The following is a 25,269-nucleotide window of genomic DNA, read 5'->3' on the forward strand; positions in this document are numbered from 1 at the left end:
TGGTCCTTCCCTTCTCCATATTCCTTTCCTCTTTGTTAACACTAATTTTCCTTTGGGGAACCTCCTCTCTCCTGCTCAGTCCCTGTGGTTTGGGTGTGTATTGGGGATGAGGGAACAGGCACTAAGGTATCTCCCGTGACCTTTTTCAGACTCAGGCAAATGACCCCAACTTCGCAGTGCCTCTTCTAATCCATGGTTACCATGGTTAGTTCAGAGTTGGGCACAGGATCCAAATGAGTCTGATGAGATTCATTTCTTGGCCTGTTCTCTTGCTAATGGGATCCACTGCTAAGGAGGTTGGAGGAGGAGGTAAGCCTGGGGTTGTAGATCTAGGCCCTGATTAGAGAAAATAACACCAGTGGAATGAAAGCACAGCCACCATATGGAGAGAAACTGAGTCCTAACACTCTATGAGCATCTGAAGAAAAAAAGGATTTAAAAATCTCATGGTTTTTTGCCAGCTCTGCTCTTGGGATTTATAAGCATATGAGCTAATACATTTCAACCTCCTCCACTGTAGGTTTTCTTAAGTCAGTTCGAGTTGGGTACCTATTACATGCAACTATCCTGACATTACACAGGAGTTTATCATAAAACCAGGATATCCTCACTCTGCTCATGGCTAACCTCCTCTCTCATCTTAACGTTTGGTCCAGGCTGAACCCTGTCTCCCACTTTTATAGAGCCCAAGGCTTATTTCCTCTCCATTTGGTAACAGAAATTGCTCTGATCTTTTGCCTGTTGTCTCCCTGCCCTCTTCCTCCACAAGTCAACGTGTGCTTGTTTCCCAGCTGAAGGTGGCAGGAGAGGAAGAACTGAGGTCCAGTTTCAGGCTACTGATGCAAGTGCCTTTGTGTGAATTAGAAAGTACCATTCCCTCTGAGCCCCCCTGGGGGTTCTTTAGAGCCTAGGCTGAATCTTAACCCTCAATTGCCTGCCCACCTCCACTTCAGCCAGAGGATACTGAGCAGGGTACAAATGACACAACACTATGCTGAGGCCCCATAGTACTAAGCATGAGAGCCATGGGGTAGAAAAAGAAACCCTTTGCTGCCCACACCCACTGTTAACTGTGGTCTATTTTTAGAGTGTTGACAGGGGCTGATGCTGTGTGTCTCCGGAGCATCCCCACACGGGGCATACCCCACTGTGGTCTCAGCAGTGATCACAAATGTTGATGATAGCTGGAAAAACAATCACTTGTTTCTTTGAAGCAGGATTTCCCAGCATCATTTAGATTTTAAGGCGGTGTCTTTTCTGGAGGGCCTTCCTGAGTTCAGTTTGGCAATCATTACAGCCAGTCTTTGTTGATGAAGGTCAATGGTTCAAGAAATCCAGTTGATGCCCACCTGGCAATTGGCAACTGGAGGAGAACAGAACACAGGGTAAAGCAGAGCATTTGGCAAGTCAGCAAGTGACAAGTCACAGCAGTGAGATCTTCAGGGGTCAGTCTAGGGACCCCAGCCGGTCTTTAATTATTTTAGTCTCCTGCGCTCCTGGGGGAGATTCTGATCACTGTGTTGGAGATAGAGAAAGAGCGAGCAAGAAACGCGAGGAAACGCGATTCCACGGGCAGTCGCCAGCGGCGCGCACCGGCTTTGGGGGCGCCGGGAAGAGGAGACCCTAAAAGCGACTAGAGCGGTTAGGAGAAGTGGCTAAATTCCAGGGATCGTCGTGGGGGACAAGCCAATGGCGAGGGCGGCCCCCCGTGCCGGGTCCCAGCACTTGCCCCACATTTGCTCAGGCAGAGGGGCGACCAGACCTGGCGGGGAGCAGAGAGGCGCAGCCGGGAAAGGGAAGAGCAGCAGCCCGGGGGCACCCCGGACGGTGGCCTCTGAATCTTGCGGTCTTTGCTTGCCCCTTCCCTCTTTACTTGCCTCCTCCCCCTTTCCTTCCTCCCCGCCCCCCTCCCGTCCTAAAGCGCGGCGGGCGCCTTTAAGAGGGAGCTTTGGTTACCCTGGGGGCGGGAACCCCTCGGCAGATTGGGAGGCGGCGGCGCTCGGCCGCGATGCTCCTTACTTTCGGCTCCAGCTCCAGCCGCCGCCGCCTCCTGGATCGCCACCGCCACCTCCTCCTCCTCCTCCTCCTCTGCCTCGTAGCGTTCTTTTCTGCGGCGGAGGAGAGAAGTGCTATGTCAGGAAAGTTCCGGGAGGGACTGGATGGGGCCATGCTCCCTGGGCTCCTGTGCAGGCGCCCGCGCGCAGCTCTTTGTATGAGGTGAGACTTGGGGTCCTGGGCCCCCGGGACAGGTAGCAGCCTGCAGGGAGCGCTTTGATGCGCCGCGTCGAGATCGGTATGCAGCTGGGGGGAGTGTATGGCAGAGAAGGAGGCGAAGTTGTGCCGGAGAAGCTCGGGTTTTCGGGAAGATTTTTGCAGCTGGACTGGAGTGATTTCAGCAGCCAGCGCCACACCGTGGGGCCCGGCCGGGACTCGGTTTCCCCGGGGGCCGCCTCGCCGCGCCGCCCGCCGCCGCCGCCGCCCCCATCCCTGCCTGCTGGAGCACTTAGGCCTTCTAGGAAACCGGGCGGCTGCAGGTTGGCACCCAGTGCCGGCTCTTTCACTGCCGGGCTCTCTCCTGGAGAAGCTAAGTGCTGGGAGTGAGAGGAGGGGGATGGAATCCTCTTGAACTTTTACAGTGTGGTCTCGTCACTCTTTAGGGCTGAAATTCACCCCGTTTGCCCCGGTGGGAAGGCTCCTTGAGGGCTCCAGCAGTTCGAGAGGTGGCCTCTTCCCTGTGGGCGCTGTGTGTCTGGCGGTCAGCCTGGGTCGGTTGTCAGCATCACCCTGATTTTAATCCTTCCTCCCTCGCCGCTTTTGGAAAACATTTTTTTTTTTTTAAGAAAAAAAAAAAAACATCTTGGAGGCATAGGATGCTGAAAAAAAAAAAAACCTCTCAACAATATACCTTTATTAAATTTATCCCCCGGGACTGACCCAAATTTTCAAAATGATCGTTTAGTCCCTGATGAAATATTTAGATTTGGTCTGGAAACTTAGGAAATACAGGTACCGTCATAGTCGGATGCAGTTTTTTCAGTGAGGTAATATGAGGCTTTAACCTATTTTTTAAAAATAAGATTTTTTCTTTGTTTATTGGTGAATTTGGTTTTCATTGTCTCTTAGATTAAGAAGGCTACAACTAATTGTAGGAGAGTGTTTCTAAGAATCATAAATAAAACCTGATGTTTCTTGCATAATCCCACATTGCCTCAGATGGTTTCACCTATGGATAAGGTATGTAATACGTGTAATTATCTGATGAAACCTAATATATAAGTACATTTATTACACAAATGGGTGTCCTGTGCCCATTTTCTCCCACTCCCAGGTCTTACCACACCTATTTCTGTTTCTGTCTTCTCCAATCACATTGTGTACGGAACATCTGATTTCAGCTACAAATAAAGCTGCTGATGGAAAGTCCCTATATTTTGTGACATGTTGCATAGTCGTAATTTTAGTGACATAATTGTTTATATAGCCCAGGTTATTTCAAAAAATAAAAACAGAATGTGGGAGCTTGTTTAAAGAGTATCATGAAATATTTAAATTCAGAGGTATATGTTTTACATATAATTTTGTGTGTGAAAAATATACTACCAAAATAGACAGTCTTGTAGGAAACGTCTTATTTGCAGTGGGGAAATTTTGAAAGAAAATCCTTCCAGAATAACCATTAATATTATAACATTTCGTTGGGAATAGAGATATTCATCTCTGAGCACAATTTTGTCACTCTTCTGTCAAATATACCAGAACTGAAACTTTCAAAAAAGAATTCACCATATCGAGCATTTTCTGAAAATTTGCAGCAAACTGAACATTCTTGAGAAAAAATTTGCTTAGAAAAAGTCACATACTTAAAACCCTAACTGCAGTTACCATTCTTCCTTAAGTTTGCCGGGCTCCAGGCGAGACAGTACTGCATTCAGTAAAAATTTGGGATTCTAAGGTGGATGTGACTTAGTTGTTAGGATTGTATTGATTAATATGAGTATCATGAGATTTTCTATATAGTTTATTTGATTTGAGATGATTGTTTTGTGAATGATTCTTTTTGAAACTAAATATATATGTCACATAAATATATCACAAATATATATCTCACAAAATCCATATCTGTCTATATCTATCTATGGATTGATATGGGATAGATGTAGATAGCTATGGATATATATATCTCCATATATATATATTTTTTTATATATGTATTTTCCTGGCAAAGCAAACTTCATTGTGGCCCTGAGGTTGGGGCTCTTGCTTCCAGGCCTGCTGGAGAGTTGGGGTGAGGGGCTGTCGTGTTGCCCCCATCACCTCCATCGCATTCAGACTCTGATGGAAGGGATGGGGAGGTGGGGTGTCCTTGGTCTGCAGCACACCTGAGGAAGGCCTACTCTGCATGCTGCTCTCGCAGGCCCTCCCTTGGTCATTATATATATATCCATATAGCCGTGGAGATGCATATTTATATATGTATAACATGGAAAACTGTTCAGGGACTTGATAATACACTTGCACTGAGAACAGCAGGTCTAAAAGATCAGAAGCTAAAAACAGCCTGTTAGGACTTCTCATTTCTTCAGCATTTTCGTCAATATCGGTTGCTATTAAAAAATACTATGTTTTCCAACATGTTCTTGTTCTCACACAAGGCTTGGACCAGGGAGCCATATGTCAACGATCCTAACCACATATTTGTTAAAATGGACTGAGTTATCCCACCAATGGATGATTGAAGCAGACATTTCTTAAGCTTCAGTTATTTATCTTCAGTAGAGGAATCCTTAGGTAACATTTAGCTTGTCAATGTAGTGTTTTCTTCTTTTAACTCTTCAAAAATGACCTTCAGGGCATGCCCCCATAGGTCTGGGACTTAAGAGAATAGACTTCAAAGGCATGGGAGGCAAACCCTGGGGAAGTTTTGATACTCCAGTGTGGGAAATGATTTGAGAGAGGTCTCCATTAATGCTTGGGAAAATAATACCTATAATACAGTGCTTCAGTCCACAGCTGAAGCTGCTACGTTTCAGCATATGTACGAAAGTTAGAAATGAAATGAAATGATTTTTTAGACTTTTTGCTTTAATTTGCCAGGCATTTACCAGAAATGTGTTTATATTTGCTACAAATGCCTTTTAATGTGTTGCATGTAATAATCCCCCCTTCCTCCTTTTTTTTGCAAGCGTGACCTCTGTAATTAGGGTGAGTTCATAGTGTTTACTTGAAATAGATAGTGATGTGTTTCACAGAGTTTATGTTGTGTCACTTCGGCTTTTAAAAAATACGTTTGAAATGTTTGAATCTCTGAGATCACTGCCTTTCAGAACTAATGGGATCTTGGTCAATTATAGTTTCAGTTTCCTGGGAATTTTCTGTTTAAGGTCAGATGTGGCCCTAATTTGAACTGGATGATCCACAAAGTAGGTACTTTTGTAACCACAAAAGATGGAGAACATTCCAAATAATTTGCACTGTGGGCAGCCCAACATGCTTTAGTGTTTAGTTGGCTTGAGGCCGTATGCCGTCCTTGTAAAAGATGATTTCTGAAGCTGACGGCAAGCTGTTTGACACATAGAATAAAATGCCTTTTAGCTTCTATGCCAGTAAATATGGACAGGCTTGGTAAAAGTAATTTGTTCCCATTTCTGTCTGTATGACAAAAGATTCAGAAAACTCAGGCATGATACTCTAGTTTAATACGCTAGAAAGTTCCTTCATGTTCATTAAAAATGTAATGCAGAGTTGAGAGGGTTGAATTTTAATATAGCTTTCAGGTCTTGGGCAAAAGAGTGTACACTTAGAGTTAGGAGGGTAATCTAGTGGTCGCCTATTGAAGTTAATAATAACACTTGTTGTCGGTATTTCCTTTGGGTGATAATACAAAAGAAATTATATCCTCCCAGGCCCAATTTAGATTAAAAAACATCCCCAGCCAGATACTGTACCAATCAACTGGCATATATGTTAATCGATTCTTAGATAATTTTTAGTTGAAACTGTTAGGTGTCATTGTAGTCGTAAACTTTACATACATTTTGAGGTTTTGGTCCAAAGTTTCTTTTCTCTTAATTGACTTAGCCCAATCTATATTGTTAAAACATTTCAAAAATATTTAAGGCAAATTTTTTAATGTGGAAACTTCTAAGGATCTGCCTTGGGGAGATGGTGCAGAGGGGAATGATTCTTTATTCTAGCTGTTACCTTCCAAAGGGGGGCGCCCTCACCTCTTCCTATTCTTTTTAAACAAAAATAAATAGTTAGGTAATTTTAGAGACAGAACATTTTAAGGTATTTAAAGGTGCTTGAAGTTTGCATCCGAATAAGAATTTCAACTGCAAGTTACCCAAGAGTCAGTTAACGTCTTTGCCAGGCGTTGGTACAGCATCTGGCTAGGGGGGGCTGCTGCAGGTTTTTCGATCTGAATTCATCCCGGGAGGATATAGGTTCAAAGGGATTGGAGTAGAAAGGGGCTACTCCAGGAATAGCATCCATTGCCTTCCAGAGCGGAAAATGTTTGCCTAAGTGTGTACTTGCAACAAAATCCATTCTTTTCATCATTTTAGCTTACGTTTTCCATTTCCTGCAGGCTGTATGTGAAGTAGGCCATCTTGCTGCTCCATTTTGATTAACCTTGCACAAACTGTGATGCCTTCTAAAGCACTAGCAGAAAGTGTGTTCTTTGTCTTTCGGCTTGTTCCCACTCAGCTGCGTCAAACGATTCTCCTTCTTTTGAATTACGATCTTTCTCGATTTATGATGGGGTTACATCCTAATAAACCCTTTGTAAGTTAAGAATATCATAAGTCGAAAATGTGTTTAATACACCTGACCTACTGAGCATCATAGCATAGCCTTGCCTACCTTAAACGTGCTCAGAACACTTACATCAGCCTGCAGTTGGATAAAATCATCTAATACAAAGCCTATTTTATAATAAAGTGTTGAATGTCTCATGTAATTTATTGAATCCTCTACTGAAAATGAAAAACAGGATGGATGTGTGGTAACAGAATGGTGTAAGCGTATCTGTTGTTCACCCTCGTGATTGCAAGGCTGACTGGGAGCTGTGGCTCGCTGCTGCTGCCCAGCATCATGGGAGAATATCATACCGCATGTCCCTAGCCTCGGAACAGATCAGAATTCAAAATTTGAAGTACGGTTTTCACTGAATGCTTATTCCCTCCGCACTATCGTAGAGTCAGAAAGTCGTTAAGTTGAACCGTCTTAAGTTGGGGACTATCTGTGGTGGCTTCATTAATGATATATTAGGAGTTTTGAATTTACACTTCCCCCATTTTCCGTAATAGGACTTGGATAAATTTGCTTCTGCTGAAAGGGGCAGTGATATTGGGAACTTCTATTTTTGTGTCTATATTTCATGTATAGTTGCTATTGTAAGGTTTCAAATCTTTATTATTTGTGTGCTATAATGGATATTTTTTATTATTATGGAAGTGACACATCTTCATTATAGAAAATTTAGAAAATCCAGACAAGCCAAAAAACCAAAAAGACCAAAACCAAAACCAAAAAACAAAGAAAAAGGAAAAGAGGGGGCTGGCCCATGGTGTAGTGGTTAAGTTCAGTGTGCTTTGCTTTGGCGGCCTGGATTTGTGGGTTTGGGTCCGGGGTGTGGACCTACACCACTTGTCCACCATGCTTTGGTGGTGACCCACATATAAAATAGAGGAAGAGTGGCAATAGTTGTTAGCTCAGGGCAAAATCTTCCTAAGCAAAAAAAAAAAAAAAAAAAAAGAAGGAAAAGAAAAGGAGAATTACTCTCAGAGATAACTATTGGTAACATTTTGGTGTATATTTTTATATACATATGGTAAAGTACCTATAGTACATAAAGTAAATATATATTTCTTTTTAATTTTCATACAAAGATGAACCACACTGCACATCATGGTATGATCTTCTGTAACATTTTGAATACTGATAGTATTTTATTCTATGGATATATCATAATTTATTGGGGATATGCTGTAATATCAGATAGGTTTCCCTTTTTTTTTTTTTTTTTGCTACCATGTAGCAGTAAATATCTTATAGCTTAGTTTTTGTGCACATCTAAGGTTATTCCCTTTGGGTGGAGCCCTAGAAGTAGAATTTTGGGGTAGGGATAAAGGGCACTGATGTTTTTCATTGAACTCAAGGCACTTTATTATTCCCCATATCAAATCTATAGACTTCATCATAGTTTTTCTTGATTACCTTCTGCAGTTTTGTTTGGTCAGTGTAATATGAAAAACTCAAGTCAGACAGGATTTGAACCTGGACCCGACTGGGGGCTTTATCCCAGTGAAATAACCCTAGATATTTGAAAAGACTCAGCTGTAAGATCCACTCAGCTGTAAGATCCGTTCTCAACACCAAACTGTTAAGTCGCGCTCAGTCACAGCTGTAAGTGCTCTTTCCACCTAAACAGATTCAGCCGCTGATAGCGCGCCCTGAGAATGTTCTCCCTTTTTCGCTTTGTTTCCTTACTGTGTTACCACCTGACCTCCTGCCCACGTGTACTGATGCGCACGTAATTGCTGTATGGTAGAGGGCAGAGAGAGTGTTTCTTGTGTAGTCATTTCTAAGATTAAAAATGTTCTGTTTTCTGCCCTTTGCTGCCGACTCCGGGAATCTGAACGTCCCACGTGTGTATATGTTTCTATATATCTGTATATTATCTATGTCTTTCTCCCTTTCTGTCAATAATACAAAACTTCATCTTAGCCAGAAATTGCCTTTGGAAACCAGAGAAGTATCACAGGCTATCACAAAAACGTGGTCACTTCCAGGAACAAAACTAGGATATAAAATGGACAAAAACTAGGAAAAGGACGTGTGTGAAAACTTAAGGATTCTTGGGTAAACGGAGAGAGAAATTCTCCCTTCATTTTTATGAATAAAGTTGTCTTTAGCCATCAAACATGACCATAATGAATGCAGAGTCACATTTGTATTTTCATGTACAATTTTTCAGTTTTAGAATTTGGCGCTGGCTGTAAAAGGAAAGAGAAAGTAAACACACGCACCCAAACATATTTTCTGGGCCAGTTATTCTTCAGACGTGGTCTTCTCTTCTGTGAAGCCATCTCTTCTCCTCTGTTCTCTAAGTCAGACTGAGGCTCGCTGTTCCCTTAATACCTGCTGCTTACCTCTGTTTTGGCACTTCAGAGTGAAGTTTTGTTTAGATGAGTATCGTTTCCTTCTTTAATATCTTAAAGAAGAGGAACCGTATCCTTGTATTTTGACATGGAATGTGACAGTCATGTCAAGACAGAACGTGAGATTTTCTCATGAGATCCTGTGGATAGTCACTGTTTACATGGGAATATTCAGAATATGTTTTTGAAACTGATTTTACTACATAATTCTCTTAGAGTATTTATTGTGAAGTACGTTGTACATATAAAAGTGCATAAAACATATTTCTAAGTTAAAAAAATTGAATACCTGTGGATATACTATCAAGGCTAAGAAGTATAGCATATGTAGAATCCCTCTGTTTATTCATTCCCCACTTAAAGGAAACCCTTGTCTTATCCCTAAAGCAGCATATTCTATTTTTTTTTGAGGACGATTAGCCCTGAGCTAACATCCACTACCCGTTCTCCTCTTTTTGCTGAGGAAGGTAGGCCCTGCGCTAACATCTGTGTCCATCTTCCTCTATTTTATATGTGGGACGCCTACCACAGCATGGCTTGATAAGTAGTGCGTAGGTCCACACCCGGGATTCGAACTGGTGAACCCTGGGCTGCTGAAGTGGAGTGCATGAACTTTACTGCTGTGCCACTGGGCTGGCCCTGCGTATTCTTTTTTTTTTTTGAGGAAGATTAGCCCTGAGCTAACTACTGCCTATCCTCCTCTTTTTGCTGAGGAAGACTGGCCCTGAGCTAACATCCATGCCCATCTTCCGCTACTTTATGTGTGGGACGCCTACCACAGCGTGGCTTGCCGAATGGTGCCATGTCTGCACCCAGGATTTGAACAGGTGAACCCAGGGCCGCTGAAGCAGAACGTGTGCACTTAACTGCTCGCTACCGGGCTGGCCCCTGCATATTCTTTAATTTTGGTTATTTTTGGACTTTACATGAAGGGAATCTTATATTTCTTATCTATAATAGATATATATATTTTTAAGCTTGCTTCATTTGTTAGGATTTTGAGATTCATCAATGTTGATAGCTGTCATTTTTTTTTGTTTGTTTAGTGTTTTGTTTTATGAATTCTATAATTTATCCATTCTACTGTTAAGGGGCATTTGTCATTGTAACTAGGTTTTCAAAAGCATAAAGTATAAGCATAAAGTTTTCCATGATATCTTTTATCTGTTTAATCATTGCTGCATCTGTGGTATGTCCCATTTATTTTTACTCCTGATGCTGCTAATTTTTCTCTTTCTCTCCTTCAACCTTGAGCTGTATATTTTCTCTTAATCTTTTCAAAGAACCAACTTTTGGCTTTGCTGATCATTCTCTGTTATATGCTTGTTTTCTAACTCTTTCATTTTTGCTCTTTTACTTTTTCTTCCATGGTTTTGGGTTTATTCTGCCGTTATTCTAATTTCTTAGATTGAGTGCTTAGCTTATTCGTTGTGAATCTTACCTCATTAGAGTACAGTACATTTCCTTTGAATCACCATTTTAGCTGCTTATCAGAATTTTTTATGTAGTTTTTTAATCATACAGTTCTAAATATTTTCTGTGATTTCTTTGATCCATGAGTTCTTGAGAATGGTATTTTCTAATTTCTAAACATATTTTGTTTTTGATTTCTAACCTACGTGTGACATGATCAGAGCATGTGGTCTCTGTTATACGAGTTCTTTGGTGCTTTTTGAGGTTAGCTTCATGGACATGAGCTAGTATTCTCTTTTTAATGAATGTGCCATGTGTAGCTTGAAAATATTGTGTATTCTCCAGTTTCTGGGTGCAGTCTTCCATGTATATCCATAAGATGAAAATTGTAATTGTGTATTTAAATCTTCTTTATCTTTATGGTTTTTTCTACTTGATCATTCAGTTACTGAGAAATTGTAATAATGGATTTATCAATTTCATGTCAGTAATTTACCTTTTGCTTTACATATTTTGAGGTTTGTTATTAGGTGCCTTAACAATTAGATTTTTAAATATCCCTGTGGTAAATTAAACTTTTTATTGTATGTGATGGCCTTCTAAATCTCTAATAGTGCTGTTTAACTTAATGTCTTTTTTCTTTGATATTAATAAAACCATATAGGGTTCTCTATTGGTTGTGATCTGCTTGATATATCTTTCTCTACTCTTTGACTTTCAAGTTGGATTAAAGTTCTTATGTTTTTAGATGTGTCTTTTATGAACAGCATATAGCTGTATCTTTGCTTTTAACTGGAAACTTTAGTCTTTTAATATTTAGAATGAGGACTGATATATTCGGATTTCTTTAATATCATATTATGATGTATTTCCTATTCTGCTTTTTCTGTCTTTCTATTCTCCTTTGTTGCCTTCTTTTAGATAGATTGATTTTCCCCTTTTTCACTGTTCTTTTTCTTTTGGGGGTTAGGGGACTGGCTATAAGCTCAATATGTGTTCTTTTAGTGGATACCCAGACAGTTTGACTATGCACATTCATCTTAATCTACTCTAAAGTTATGATCAGTGTCTTTGCCTTCTGTGGTGGACTGAATTGTGTACCCTCAAAATTCATGTTGAAACCCCAACTGCAATGTGAACTGTACTTGGTGATAGGGTCTATAAGGAGGTAATTAAGGTTAAATGACCAATAAGGTTGGTGTCCTTGTAAGAAGAGGAAGAGACACCAGAGATCTCTCCCTTCTGCACACGTGCAGAGGAAAGGCCAAGTGAAGACACAGTGAGAAGGCAGCTGTCTGTAAGACAAGAAGAGAGGTCTCACCAGAAACCAACCCTGACAGCGCCTTGACCTTAGACTTTTAGCCTCTAAAATTGTAAGAAAATAAATTTCTGTTCTTTCGGCCACCAGTCTGGATATTTTCTTATGGTCACCTAGCCGACTAATACACTCTCCTTTAAAAGAATGCAAATTCCTAAGAATTTTTTAACTCTTATGATACCCACTTCCAACTTATGTGTTATTGCTGTTGAGTATTTTAGTTCTAGCCTGTTTTTTTCTCTCATAAGTTAGACATTACTTTTATTGTTGTGTACAGTGTCTTTTATATCTCACCATTCCTTCTTGGATATCAGATCTTCTGTCTGGGATCATTTTTTTTCTGCCTGACGTACATTCTTTTCCTTTATTGAGAGAGAGAGAAAAAAGAAAGACAGAGGGTATCTATGTGTGTGTGTGAGAGAGACAGAGACAGGGAGATTTTTGTTTGTGTGTCACAATCCTTTTCTTTCACTTCTTTCTTGAAAGAGAGATTCCCTGGGTATTAAATTCTATTTTGACAGTTGTTTTCTTCCAGTGCATCAAAAAATATCATTCCATTGTCTCTGAATTTTATTGTTGCCCTTGAGAATTAAGCAGTGAAACTAATTTCTTTTGCTTTGTTGGGGAATCTATTTTTCCCCTCTGGTTCCTTCTAGGGAACCTTTTAAAGCTATCCAGATAATCTCCTTCTTCTTAAAGATATTCTCTCGACCTCTCTCTCTCGGTTCTGAGTTAGCAATCTTATGTTTCTAGGTATGAATTTTTAAAAAATCCTGCTTGGCATTAGAGAGGGTGCATTTGAGACTAGCATCTTTCAGGAATTCTGAAAACTTCTATGTATTATCTTTTTGAATATTTTCTCTTCTCTACTAATTTTATGATCTCCTTCTGGAACCTCAATTGCGTGTTTGTTACACTTTCTATATTATCTTCCTTGTCTCCTATCTCTTTAATCTCTTATCGTTCATTGTTTTCTCTTGGTTGTGTTTGGGAAAAATTTCTTATGTTCCAACTTGCAGTTAACTAATTCACTTCAGTTATGTCTAGTATTTCACTTTGTTGATTTTTTTTTTTTTGGTGAGGAAGATTAACCTTGAACTAATATCTGTTACCAGTCTTCCTCATTTTTTGCTTGAGGAAGAATAGCCCTGAGCTAACGTCTGTGCTAGTCTTCCTCTACTTTATATGTGGGTCACTGCCACAGCATGGCTGATGAGTGGCATTGATCCGCGTCTGGGATCTGAACCTGGAACCCGGGCTGCCCAAGCAGAATGTGCCAAACTTGACCATAACAACATGGGGCCAGTCCCTGACTTTGTCTTTAATATTAGTTTATTGTATTTTTCATTTTCATTACTTAATTCTTTTTCATATCTGCTTGTCTCCTGCTAATAATTTCAACCATTTATTCTTTTATTTTATACTTTTTGTCTAGTAACTTATGTAACTGAAGTTGTGGTGGACTTGTTTTTGTGATTTTCCCCTGCTCTGAATCACTCATGCTGCTTTGGTCATTTTGAAGTACTGTGATTTTTCACTATGAGCGGCTCACTTTCCTCAGAACTTCATCTGTGGCAATTCTCTCAGGCTTGGGTTGAAGGTGAGTTCCTTCGGAGGGGAAATACATTTGATTCTGCTACTAGCTTGGATGCTCTATTGACCAGAGCACATTTGAAATCAGATTTCTGCTTGAGGTTTTTTTTTTTTTCAGTCTCAGGACTAGTCTGTGGTTACAAATCCTTTGGGGGAGATTATTTTCCCTCATCCCTGCAGCACCAAGGATCAAGACCTGCAGTTTTCTTTGCTGTCCCTTTCATCATGGAGGAGTTTATTTCTTGTTCATCTTTAACGTACCGAATGTAGCCCTTTGAAGTCCGGGTTGCTACTGGGATCTTCTGATAAATATTATAATTCTATAATCCCATCTCAAATGATTTAAATTTGACTATACTAAAGAAACTATTTTGTTTCTGAGATCATGGCCATGTACGAAGTAGGAGATCTTTGTTATTTGGGTTAATATGCAAACCTTAACTAACCATGCATGATGTTTGCTTTTGAAAAGACAAAGCAGACACTAATGTGTCAAGATGTGATGGCAGAATGCTTACTTTTCAGTTTTCCTTCGAACTCCAGTTTTATAATTGATCATTTTTCTCTGCTGATAAGTTTGAAATTTCTGTTAGGTTGTTGGGATCAGCACTTTCTTTTTGTAAGCCCTAAACTTCATCTTATTTATGGTCATTGAGTATTTAGTGTTGTGTTTTGTTTTTTTAGGAAGCTGGTACAGTCATTTCCTTTTAAACTGTTTGGTTACATCTTCAAGTTTGAAAGACACCGCCAGTCACATTTGGTTTTCTGTTACCTCCCATTTCTGGGCTTTGCCTTTAAAATGGTAGTAGGGAAAGTTAAAAAGCCACTGATAGTCTGTGTTGCCCTGATTTATACTCTCAAAAACAAGTTAAAGATGGCAAACTGCAGGCTTCTTCTGGGTAGTTCACTTTTGAAAAGGAGTAATTATTCTATGCTTATTTCAAATGGTTACATCTTTGTAAACATTTTAAGAAACACTTAGTGTTTCTCTTTTGTTATTATACTCACATTTTCCCCTTTAACCCTCATGATATAGACACGTGGGTGCAGCCTTGGTTGTGATGAACACTTAAAAGAGAAAGAGTTTAAGACCTCCCATTTACATCTCTCAGTTCTCAGTTACTGTGGATTAGCTATGAAAACTTAGATATGTGGTAAAATGAAGCCAAATATCAAACAAAAAAAGGACTACTGTAATTAACTTGATTACTTTTGGATAATTATTCCATTCATCAGGTGATGATTATTCCTGTCATAAAATTAAGCTTTTACTATTTTCCGTGCTCTTTTTATGAAATAATTTTTCTTTTTTCAGTCTGAGTTTTAAAGTCGATCTTTTTGTCCTGCTAATTTTCCTCATTGTGCATAAAAAGGCACCAGAATAGAAAAGATCTCTGAAGCTCACATAGTAGAATCTCATTCCAGTAAGGTCTTTGCTCATATCTAGATTCTAGGTTGGAATAAAGTTCCGGGAAAAGATCCTTCTGGTAATTATTTTTTTAGTGTATAGACAGCAAACACTCCTGTCAAAAGCCATGTTACATAAAGCATCCATTTAGTTTGTGGCCCTTGTAGAAAGGGCATTTTCTATGTATCTAATAAATATTTGATACTTGGCGTGATCATTTCACTGACTACTGTCCAAGCCAGAATCTGTGTTAAATTTTGCTTATTCTGCTCAATTACAGCATAATAAATATTCTGCATATGAGAAGAATTTTCACATTTTGTTCCATCCGTCATTAGGCAGACTCTACATTTGAGAGCCATTCTAGTGCAATGATTCTTGCCATTGTTGGATATATATGGAGCACACACATGCACACACTGCTTTCTGGTATCACTCTCTCATAGGCTGTATCTGCTAGGAGAAATCAACTGAGAAGTGGGCATGAATGAAGTATAATAAAACTGGAAAAACTCCACAGGAGCATAAGCAATGATGTTTATACAGCAGTATTTAGTGCTCTTCTTTCCCTTTGTTTGTGTAAGAGTAAATCCAAGAATTGCAATTCTGACTATTGTGTGTACAGTTGACACTGGGCCAGTGAATTCCCTATGGGTCCTTGGTTGTACCAGCCATATGTCAGTTGCATCAGCACTTTGTGAACTTGCAAAGCCTTTGCTGATGCTTTGATCTTTGAGCAGAGGACCAGAAGACTAGCAGCGGGCACCTGACTGAATGGCAGCATCATGGGGACACTATCAATGGAGAACCTAGTAATGAACACCCACCACAACCTCTCCCTGAATCCCTTCTCCCTTGTGATTTTGTGATGCATGATGAGAGGTTGTTTGGTGTTTCGAATACAGCCATTTTATCATCTTTATTTTTTTTAAAAGAAATTTCTGATGGTTCAAAATGAATATTACAGATTTTCTTTAAAAAATTTCTTGGCTAAGTCATGATTATTTTTTGCTGGGCGGGGGGAGCAGGGTTGTGTTGGGAGATGATCTGCAGTACTTTGAGTTTAGAATAGCAATTATGTAACCCTTTTTACTTAGTGATCCTTCCGCATTGTTGGATACACAGCAAACTTGATTGAAAATTAAAATTTAGAAAGCATAGAAATGGGGGGCTGGCCCCGTGGCCGAGCGGTTAAGTTCGCGCGCTCCGCTGCAGGTGGCCCAGTGTTTCGTTAGTTCGAATCCTGGGCGCGGACATGGCACTGCTCATCAGACCACACTGAGCAGCGTCCCACATGCCACAACTAGAAGAACCCACAACGAAGAATACACAACTATGTACCGGGGGGCTTTGGGGAGAAAAAGGAAAAAATAAAATCTTTAAAAAAAAAAAAAAAAAGAAATGGAAATAAGGTTGGGGTAGAGGAGATAATCACTTTTATACGTGATTTCTGCTTTATGGCAAGATTTAGTAGAGAGCCCTTCAGCTAGTGGGATTTCAAGAACCATTTTCTTGAATTTAAAATTATTTGCCAACAGTTTGGTTTCAGAAGACTTTTTTTCAGGACTGCATGCATTTTATAAAATTTTATTTATTCTTTCCATGAAAGATTCCTGCTTTTAGTCTTTATTTATTCATTTTATTTTACCTTTTACTCCCTGTGATCAACTTTCTCCTATGCCTTCCCCACCAAAAGATAAAACAGGGACAATATAAACCATACTTCAAAAGCAAAATACATTAGTCTTTAGCCTAGTACTTTTGGATTCATCTTAGTCGATAATATCATGTTATCATAGAGCATGAGATTTAGAGAATGTTGCTAGAAAGTATGGACACATATAATTGAAGAATTAGGCTTTCTCCTCTTGGAGCATCCTGAGGTTTTCTTCACAGCACATACAACATGGTTTAATCTAGTGGTTATTTTGTGTTTGTATGTTTGCTTGGCATGAGTCAGGGCTCTCAAGAGAAACAAAACCAATAGGAGGTATATATGATTTATTCTAAGGAGTTGGCTCATGTGATTATGGAGGCTGAGAAGTGCTACCATCTGCCATCTGCAAGCTGGAGACAGGGTAAGCTGATGGTGTAGTTCTGAGAACTGGAGGGCTAATTGTGTAAGTACCACTTGAGGGTAGAATATGGATGTCTAGCTCAGTCAGGCAGTTGGAGTGCAAATTCCCCCTTCCTCTGCCTTTTTGTTTTATTCAGGCCTTCAATGGACGGGATGATGCCCGCCCACATTGGAGAGGGCAGTCTGCTTTACTGAGTCTACCAGTTCAAATGCTAGTCTCATCCAGAAACATCATCACAGACACACCCAGAAGTAGTGTTTAATCCAGGTGCTCTGTGTCTCAGTCATGTTGACACGTAAAATTAACCATCACAATGAGTTTCCCCACTAGACTTGTGAGTTACATAAGATCAGGAGATACATCTGTTTTGTTCTTTCCTGTATGCCATGCTTAGTCAGAAGCTGGCTTCAAGCAGATGTTTAATAACTGTTTCTTAAAGGATGGAAGGAAATGAATTTAAAGAAGTGTATAAGTCAAGTTGAAAAATACATGTCAAAGCTTTATATGATAGACGTGGATAGCATGGTGGAAGACTGAGTATCAGGGCAAGATACCCAAGTGAAGGTAATTTCAGTTGGCACAGGATGACTCTTGACATTTCCTTTGTCTTTATATGGTGGCCACTTTGAATACTAAAACTAAAGTCTAACTTCTTGGATTTTGGAACTCTAAGTATTTTAAATATGACCTTTAGATTTTTCAGAATCTTCCCAAGTTAACCAGAATTATTTTGATCATGGCAGTGAATCAAGGTCAAACAGATTTGCCATTATTTCTGAGGATGAGTCAATGCTGCTCTTCAGCAATCCTATTTTGAAATGGCATACTAAGAGCAGAATGATCTTTAATTCTGTGCTGTTTCTCTTGTGTTATTTTTTAGCTTCCCACACATGAAAAAATTTAGTAATTCCATATTTTCCCTTATGTTCATTATTGGAATTTGCTATGGTAATGAATTGCATTTGCGTACTACGGACCAAGGGACCAAGCATTTTAGCTTTTTTTTTTTTAAGAGATATATATAGATATGGTTGACTACTGCATATGCAATCATGAGATTATTTGAGGTCTCTGGTGACATCATGAAGGTCTTCCACTCCCACGTTCTGTGAAATACTGTAGGAGGAGATATGCCTGGTTGATGTGGGTGAGGTGCGAGGCGGGGGTAGTAAGGTGGTGGGGTAGGAAATCTTATAGACGTGTCTGTCTTCTTCCAAGGGATGATGCTTGAACCATCTTAGGCAGTGACATTGTCCTGATGTGTAGGAAGAAAGAGGAGACCATGATGTAAGCGTGTGTCCCCACTTGGTTTTAGTAGACAGATAGCATTTGTGAATCTCCAACAACTAGCTTGGTACCTGGCATGTGGTTGGTACCCTAGACATTTTTGTTGAATTGGCTCATCTGGAGATCTCAGGGATAGTCACAGTCAGCAACAAAAAGTGTTCTTATGAAAAACAAGTAAGCTACACTACAGTTGCATCTGGAGATATTTAAACTGAGTACGGTTGGAGATTTTTTTAGGTCTAGGAAGAAATATGTAGACTTCCACCATGTTTGAAGCAATGAAAGAACAAGAGAAGCTACATCTCTTTTGTTCTGAAAAGAGATTATTGAAAGTCACTTTTCTGAAATAAGGGGGGCAGAAGCTGGAGTGGAGAAGGTCAGAGGGAGAGAAACAAGGTATCATGTCAAAATAGTAGTGCAGAATTTTGAAGTGAGAAAGAGGTTTAAATTCAGTTTGGGATGAAATATGGAAAAGAGTCATTTGCAAGGGTGAAAGAGTAGAATCCTAAATGTCACTGAAGTGCTGGTTCTGTGGAGGGCATGGTTTTCTTTTCTGGTCAAAGTAGAACGGCTAGCTCATGTACACTGAGCACCGGCTATGTGTCAGTACTTTATATTTGCTGTCTCACTTAATCCTTACAATGGCTTCATGAACTGAGGTGCGCTGTGAGCATTTCCATTTTTCTGACGTAGAACTTGAGGAACCGAGAGATTAAGTAACCTGCTCAGTGACACACAGTTTGTAAATGGCAACCAGGTGCTCTGACCACTGCTAACGGGGACACACTGGGCATCTGGAAGAACAGCATGGAAGTGCTCAGTAGAAAGCTTTATTGTAGCCCTGACTGACTTTTTATTCCCTCCAGAGGACGTGCCAAAATCATTTGTAGTAAGAGGCAATGGAGAAGAATGTACCAGCATTTTTAGAAGTGCCAGTATGATGGGGGAAACATTTAGCTTTGATTAGATAAACTTATTTTAAGGCCTTGGAAACTTTCACTCTGTTAACTTTGTGGCTATTAAAGAAAAATTAAATGTTTCATCCTCGTGTAGATAGGTATATGGGGTCAGATGGGTTATAGAGTTACTTAAGGGAACAGGTGTATAAAGTGGAGTGGCAAGCTGAGCTGTACTCCAAACTTCAGATGACTCTAAAGTTGGATTTAAAAAGAAAAACTCGAGGGGACTGGCTTGGTAGCACAGCGGTAAAGTCTGCATGTCCTGCTCTGGTGGCCTGGGGTTCACTGGTTCAGATCCCTGGTGCAGACCTGCGCACCGCTTGGCACGCCATGCTGTGGCAGGCAGCCCACATATAAAGTAGAGGAAGATGGGCATGGATGTTAGCTTAGGGCCAGTCTGCCTCAGCAAAAAGAGGAGGATTGGCGGCAGATGCTAGTTCAGGGCTAATCTTCCCCAAAAAATAAATAAATAAAAGAAAGAAAAAGAAAAACTAATGGAATAGCATGAAAGTAAACAAATATAAGCAAGTGTTTTTTTCCCCGTTTCTTTCTTTTCTTTAAAATTGCATTGATTCCCAGGGGATGTTTCTGGGAACCAGAAAGGTGATCCAGAGATTAGTATGAAAAGGGAGGCACTGTTTTTTTAGATTAGTAGGTAAATGATTGGAGGAAATATGGGGTACTTTAAAAATGAGTGACTAGATAAATTACCATATTTAAATTTTGTGCTTTTGAGGATGATAAAACTCTATTCTACTCATAAGTCTGTTGTGCCCTTTACTGGGGAGAGTACATTTCTTGCTTAATAACAGTAACACTTACCTAAAGGATAAGGCACATTTGAGTAATTCCTCCTGTCACCAGTTTCCAAATTTTTAAATATTGTGTTGTATGCTGCCCATGGACAGCGGTCATGATGAGAGAGGCAGGAGAATGTGTATTTTGCTTCCTTGATGTCTTTCTTAAGGAGTAGAGGTTGTTTTAAAGGAATATGTCTTATGATCATTGAAAAGAAACATTTATATATGTATTTATAATACCTGAAAATATTCTTCAAGAAGAATTTTTTCCTGTCTATAAGAGAATTACTCATTTTACAAGATTTGGAAAATACAGAAAAGTAAGAAAAAATATATCACCGATAATCCTACTGGTCGGAAACATCTGTTAATATTTTGATGGGTTCCTTTCCAACCCCTTTTAGAAACTTTAAAAAAAATATCAGGAGCGTACTGTATATGTAGTTTTGTAGTCTGTTTTCTTCACTTAACATGCTCGCATGATATTTTCTTGCGTCACTAAATACTCTTCAAAAACAGTTTTAGTGGCCATACAACATTCTATCATATAAATCATGTAAGTAACTCAATCTGTTTCTTTAATGCGAATCTTTAGGCTGGTTCCATTTTCTTACTATCATGTACATGAAATTTTTTACCGGCTTTATTGAGATACGTTTAACATCATAGAATTCAGCCATTTCGGGTGTGCGGTTCAGTGGTGTTTAGTAATTTTACCAAGTGGTGCCACCATCAGCATAATCAGTTTTAGAACATTTTCTTCCCCCCAATAAAATCCCTCATGCTGATTTATAGTTAATCCCCTCCCATCCTTGCCCCAGGCAGCTACTAATTTACTTTCTCTTTCTATACTGTTGCCTTTTCTGCACATTTCATATAAGTGGAATTATGTACTATGGGGTTTCTTGTGACTGATTTCTTTTGCATACCATAATATTTTTGAGGTTCATCCATAACATAGCATGTATCAGTACTTTATTCCTTTTTACTGCTGAACAGAATTGCATTGTAGGGGTGTCATACATTTTGTTTATCCAGTTGCCAGTTGATGGACATTTAGGTTGTTTCTAGCTTTGTGCTGTTAAGAATAATGCTGCTACGAACATTCATGTGCAGGTCTTTGTGTAGGCGTACATTTTCATTTCTCTTGGGTCGATACCTAGGAGTCGAATTGCTGAGTTGTATGGGAATTTTGTTGTCTATTTGAGAAACTTCCAAATTGTTTTCCAAAGTAGTTCCACCATTTTACATTCCCATCAGCAATATATGAGAGTTCCTATTTCTCCATATCCTCACTAACATTTATTATTGTCTGTCTTATTTATTATAGCCATTCTAGTGGGTGTGAAATATCTCTTTGTGGTTTTAATATGCATTTCCCTAACAATAGTAATGTTGAACATCTTTTTTTTTTTTTTTCTTGGTGAGGAAGATTGGCCCTGATCTAACATCTGTTGCCAATCTTCCTCTTTTTGCTTGAGGAAGATTGTCACTGAGCTAACATCTGTGCCAATCTTCCTGTTTTGTTTGTGGGATGCTGCCACTGCATGGCCTGATGAGCTATGAATAGGTCTGTGCCTGGGATCTGAACCTGCAAACCCCAGGCTGCCAAAGTAGAGCGCATGAACTTACCCACTACAACACTGGGCCAACCCCAATGTTGAACATCTTTTCATGTGCTTGTTAGGCATTCATATATGTTCTTTGTTGAAATGTCTATTCATATCTTTTGTCAATTTTTCAATTTGGTTTGAATATTAAGTTATGTAAGTGTGCTTTGTAAATTCTGAGTACGGGTCTTTTATTTTATAGGTGTTTTGCAAATACTTTCAGTCTTTTGCTTGGCTTTTCATTTTCTTAATTATGTCATCTGAAGTGCAAAAATTTTGAATTTTGATGAGGTCCAATTTGTCAACTTTTTCTTTTATGCACTATTCTTTTGGTGTCATACTTATGAATTCTATGCCTAACCCAAGGTTTGGACGATTTTACATATATTTTAATTACATGAATTTTTCAAGGATATTTAAAAATATTTCTTACGGATGAGTCCTTGTAATAGTTTTATTTTTAATAATGTTTTCTGAAGTATTAGGTACTTCAAGAAGATATACAAATCATAAGGGAAATTTGAAAAAATGAATACATATGTATAATTACTGCAGCAATCAAGAGAGAATGTTACCAGCATCCCAGGAACCCCCCAGAACCTCCCAGAAGCCGTTTCCAGTCATTACTCCCACTCTTTTCCAAAGGTAACCAATAATTACTAACACCATAGATTAATTTTGCCTGTTTTTGAATTTTACATAAATGGAATAGCATTGTATATACATTTTTGTGGTTGTGTCTTTTGCTCAATATTATATTTGTGAGATTCATCCATGTGGTATGTTGCAGTAGTTTGTTCTTTTTCATGGCTGTATAGTATTTCATTATACGAATATATTACATTTATTTATCAATTCTAGTATTGACATTTTTGTTGTTCAAATTTTGGCTATTTTTAATAGCATTGCTGGGAATATACTTGTCCTTGACTTTTGGTGTACAAATGTGAGCATTTCTGTTGAGTGTCTACTTAGGTGAGGCATTGCTGGGTTAAAGCAGGCACGACGACTGCACATTTACCATAAATGACAAACTGCTTTCCACAGACATCTACCAGTTTCCACTCCCAACAGCAGTATATGAAACTTCCATTTGCACCACATTCTGACCAGCACTCGCTGTTTTCCATCTTTTTTATTTTAGTCATTCTGTTGGATTTGTGTTTTCCTGTGGTTTTCATTTGCATTTCCCTGATGAGTAATGAGGGAGAGCACCTTTACCTTTTTTTTTGGTGTGTGTGTGGTTATTTGGATCTTCTGTTGTGAAGTTTTGTTCAATTCCTTTGCTCGTGTTTCAACTGGGTTTGTTTGTGTTTTCCTTATAAATTTATTGTCATCGAAAAGTCCATGTATCCGTTCCGGTGTGAGTCCTTTGTCAGTTATACAACTGCAAGTGTCTCCTTCTGTGGTTGGGCTTGCATTTGCATTCTCATAGTGATGCCCCTTTGGTCAACTTATCAGTCTTTCCTTTATAGCTAGTGCTTTTGATGTCTTATTTGTGTCTTAAAAATAAACTTTATTCGGACACAATGAAGATTAAGAAACTGAAACTTGAGCTAACTAATGAGAGGCAGGTGTTTGGTTGTTAGGAGGGCTCTTCAGTTTCCTGTCCACGCCTGTTCCAAGAGAGCAGACCCTCAGAAGATGTTGCCCCCACGCTCCTGTGAGCCCCGAACACCAGCTTTCAGCCCTTTGAGCCTGCCAGGGGCGCTGCTGCCCTCAGCTTCTCAGCCTCCCAGCTGCCTCTCTTACTCAGCTTTAAGCTTCTCAGCTGCTTTTAAGCTTTTCAGCTGCCACTTTTTAGGCTCTCAGCTTCTCAGTTGCCTTGAGAAAACCTCTGAGCTGGCATTTTAGGATTGGCTCATGCCTCCGGGGGAAAAGTGTCATCGAATGCGGAGCAACCTCTCTTTTCCTTCCTTCCTTCTCTCTGGGATCTTGGCCTCTCAGGTTCTCTCTGCTTTGGTAGCTCTTAGATGCCTTCAAAGAGGTTTTAAAAAAATTATCCAGGTTTTTTGGTTGTTGTTGGTGGGAATATTGGTCTTCCACAAGCTTGTCTTTCTTTGCCAGAGAAGAATTCCCTTGGGAATGTTTTTTAAGGCTGTTGATAAAGCTTGTTGAATTACTATAAGGTTGCGTTTCTGTTGGTGGAGTATTAGTTTGCCAGAATTATTTTTATCTTTTTAAACTGTTAAGAATTTGCTAGGCAAAAAATAACATGGTGGTTTTCTTAATTTTTATTTTCTAGTGAGACTGAACACTGTTTCCAGCAACGGTTGGTCCTTTTTATCTTCTATTTATGAGTTACCTATTAATCTCACTGATTTTTAAGAACTGTGTAACATTGCCTGTATTAATAAGAATTCATGCATCTGAAGATAAAGGCTTATTACCTTAATGAACTTAAAAATAATTGCCTTTTCCATTGATGTTTATAATGTTTCAATATTGTTGAAGGCAAGAGTTGTATCTCCTGTTCATTTGTATTCTTTCTTGGTATCTGGTGCATCCTGTCAACATGAAGCGGATTGCATTAAAAAATAACGCAGAGCTAGGATGAAGAAGCTCTTAAAGTTTGTTTCCTGTGTCATGTGATGTTCAGTGATTAATCACTGTGAAAAATTTCATTAGTTATTGATTTAAATTATTTTATTTAGGACCATGTACTCAAGGCCAGGATCCTGAGGCATTTCACTTTTCATCATTATCTTCTTTCTCACATCCATCCAAATCACTAACATAGGATCAAATTCTCCTTTGTGAGGTACCACATTTATTGGGGATAAGTAACGTATCTGCTTCATAAATCTCCACAACTGTAAAAGGGTAAATTATACGTCTTACCTTCCTCACATGAAGTTAAATTAATGGCATTCCTAGAAGCATCATATAAATGCTGGATGGCAACCTTACTAGTTGCATTTTGAAGGAGTTTAAGGGTAAGACAGTTTTAGACTGACTTCAGATTCTGAAGCGTGCACATAAAAATTTTAAAAATCTAAGGCATTCTCCATTGACATAGTTTATCCGACTCTAACCAAGTGTTTGGGTTTCAAGAAATGATCTAGACAGTTTAATTTTTAGTCAACGTTATGAAAATAGTGCCTGAGGAGGAGGGATAGTGGAATTTTCCTTATCATGTTAGGCATATGTTGGCTCTCTTTAATTGTGGAAATACAGTTTTACTCCCAGAGATGTCCTTGTTTTAGCTACTGCTCTACCTTTTTTGGTCATTTCATCAACTCTGCATAAAACATAATGTCTGTTCTCCTGCTGCCTCTGGCCCTCAGGGAATGGTGTTCTGAAGAAAAATGGAAGCCTTTGGGGAAGGCTGGTCTAAAAATAAAATCCTCAAGGTGTGAGACCGGGGGTGTGGGCCAGATCTAGGGAGAGCATTTTTAACATTGCAGATTGCTGTGTTAAGTGGAAGAAAAGTCCCTTTCTCTTTCCTCGGGGGATGAGGGAGGCAGCAAAGCCTTTTGGAGAGAGCAGGGACTCTGGAGCTGGGCTGCCCTGGCTTCCAATTCCAGCTCTCCCCCCAGCTGTGTGATTGGAGGCCTGTCATGCTCCACGCCTTGGTTTACTTGTCTTCAAAATGAGGAAAATACTTCCACCTTTAGGGTGGTTTGTCAGGATTAGCAATAA

At 39.5% G+C, this 25,269-nt stretch overlaps 1 protein-coding gene across 3 annotated transcripts in view; it reads left to right on the forward strand.

Moving 5' to 3' along the window:
- The first annotated feature begins 1,999 nt into the window (after positions 1-1,999).
- GPR63 (G protein-coupled receptor 63) overlaps positions 2,000-25,269 on the forward strand; it is a 51,353-nt gene continuing 28,083 nt past the window's right edge. The window contains exons 1-3 of one of the 3 annotated variants that reach the window (XM_046676385.1): positions 2,000-2,217; positions 22,183-22,272; positions 23,873-23,899. The gene's annotated coding sequence lies outside the window, so the exon portion shown is untranslated. The remainder of the gene's footprint in view (positions 2,218-22,182; positions 22,273-23,872; positions 23,900-25,269) is intronic. The other 2 variants (XM_046676386.1, XM_046676384.1) reach the window with 2 other exon arrangements.

This window comes from Equus quagga, chromosome 11 (assembly GCF_021613505.1).
Source record: "Equus quagga isolate Etosha38 chromosome 11, UCLA_HA_Equagga_1.0, whole genome shotgun sequence".
NCBI lineage: Eukaryota > Metazoa > Chordata > Mammalia > Perissodactyla > Equidae > Equus > Equus quagga.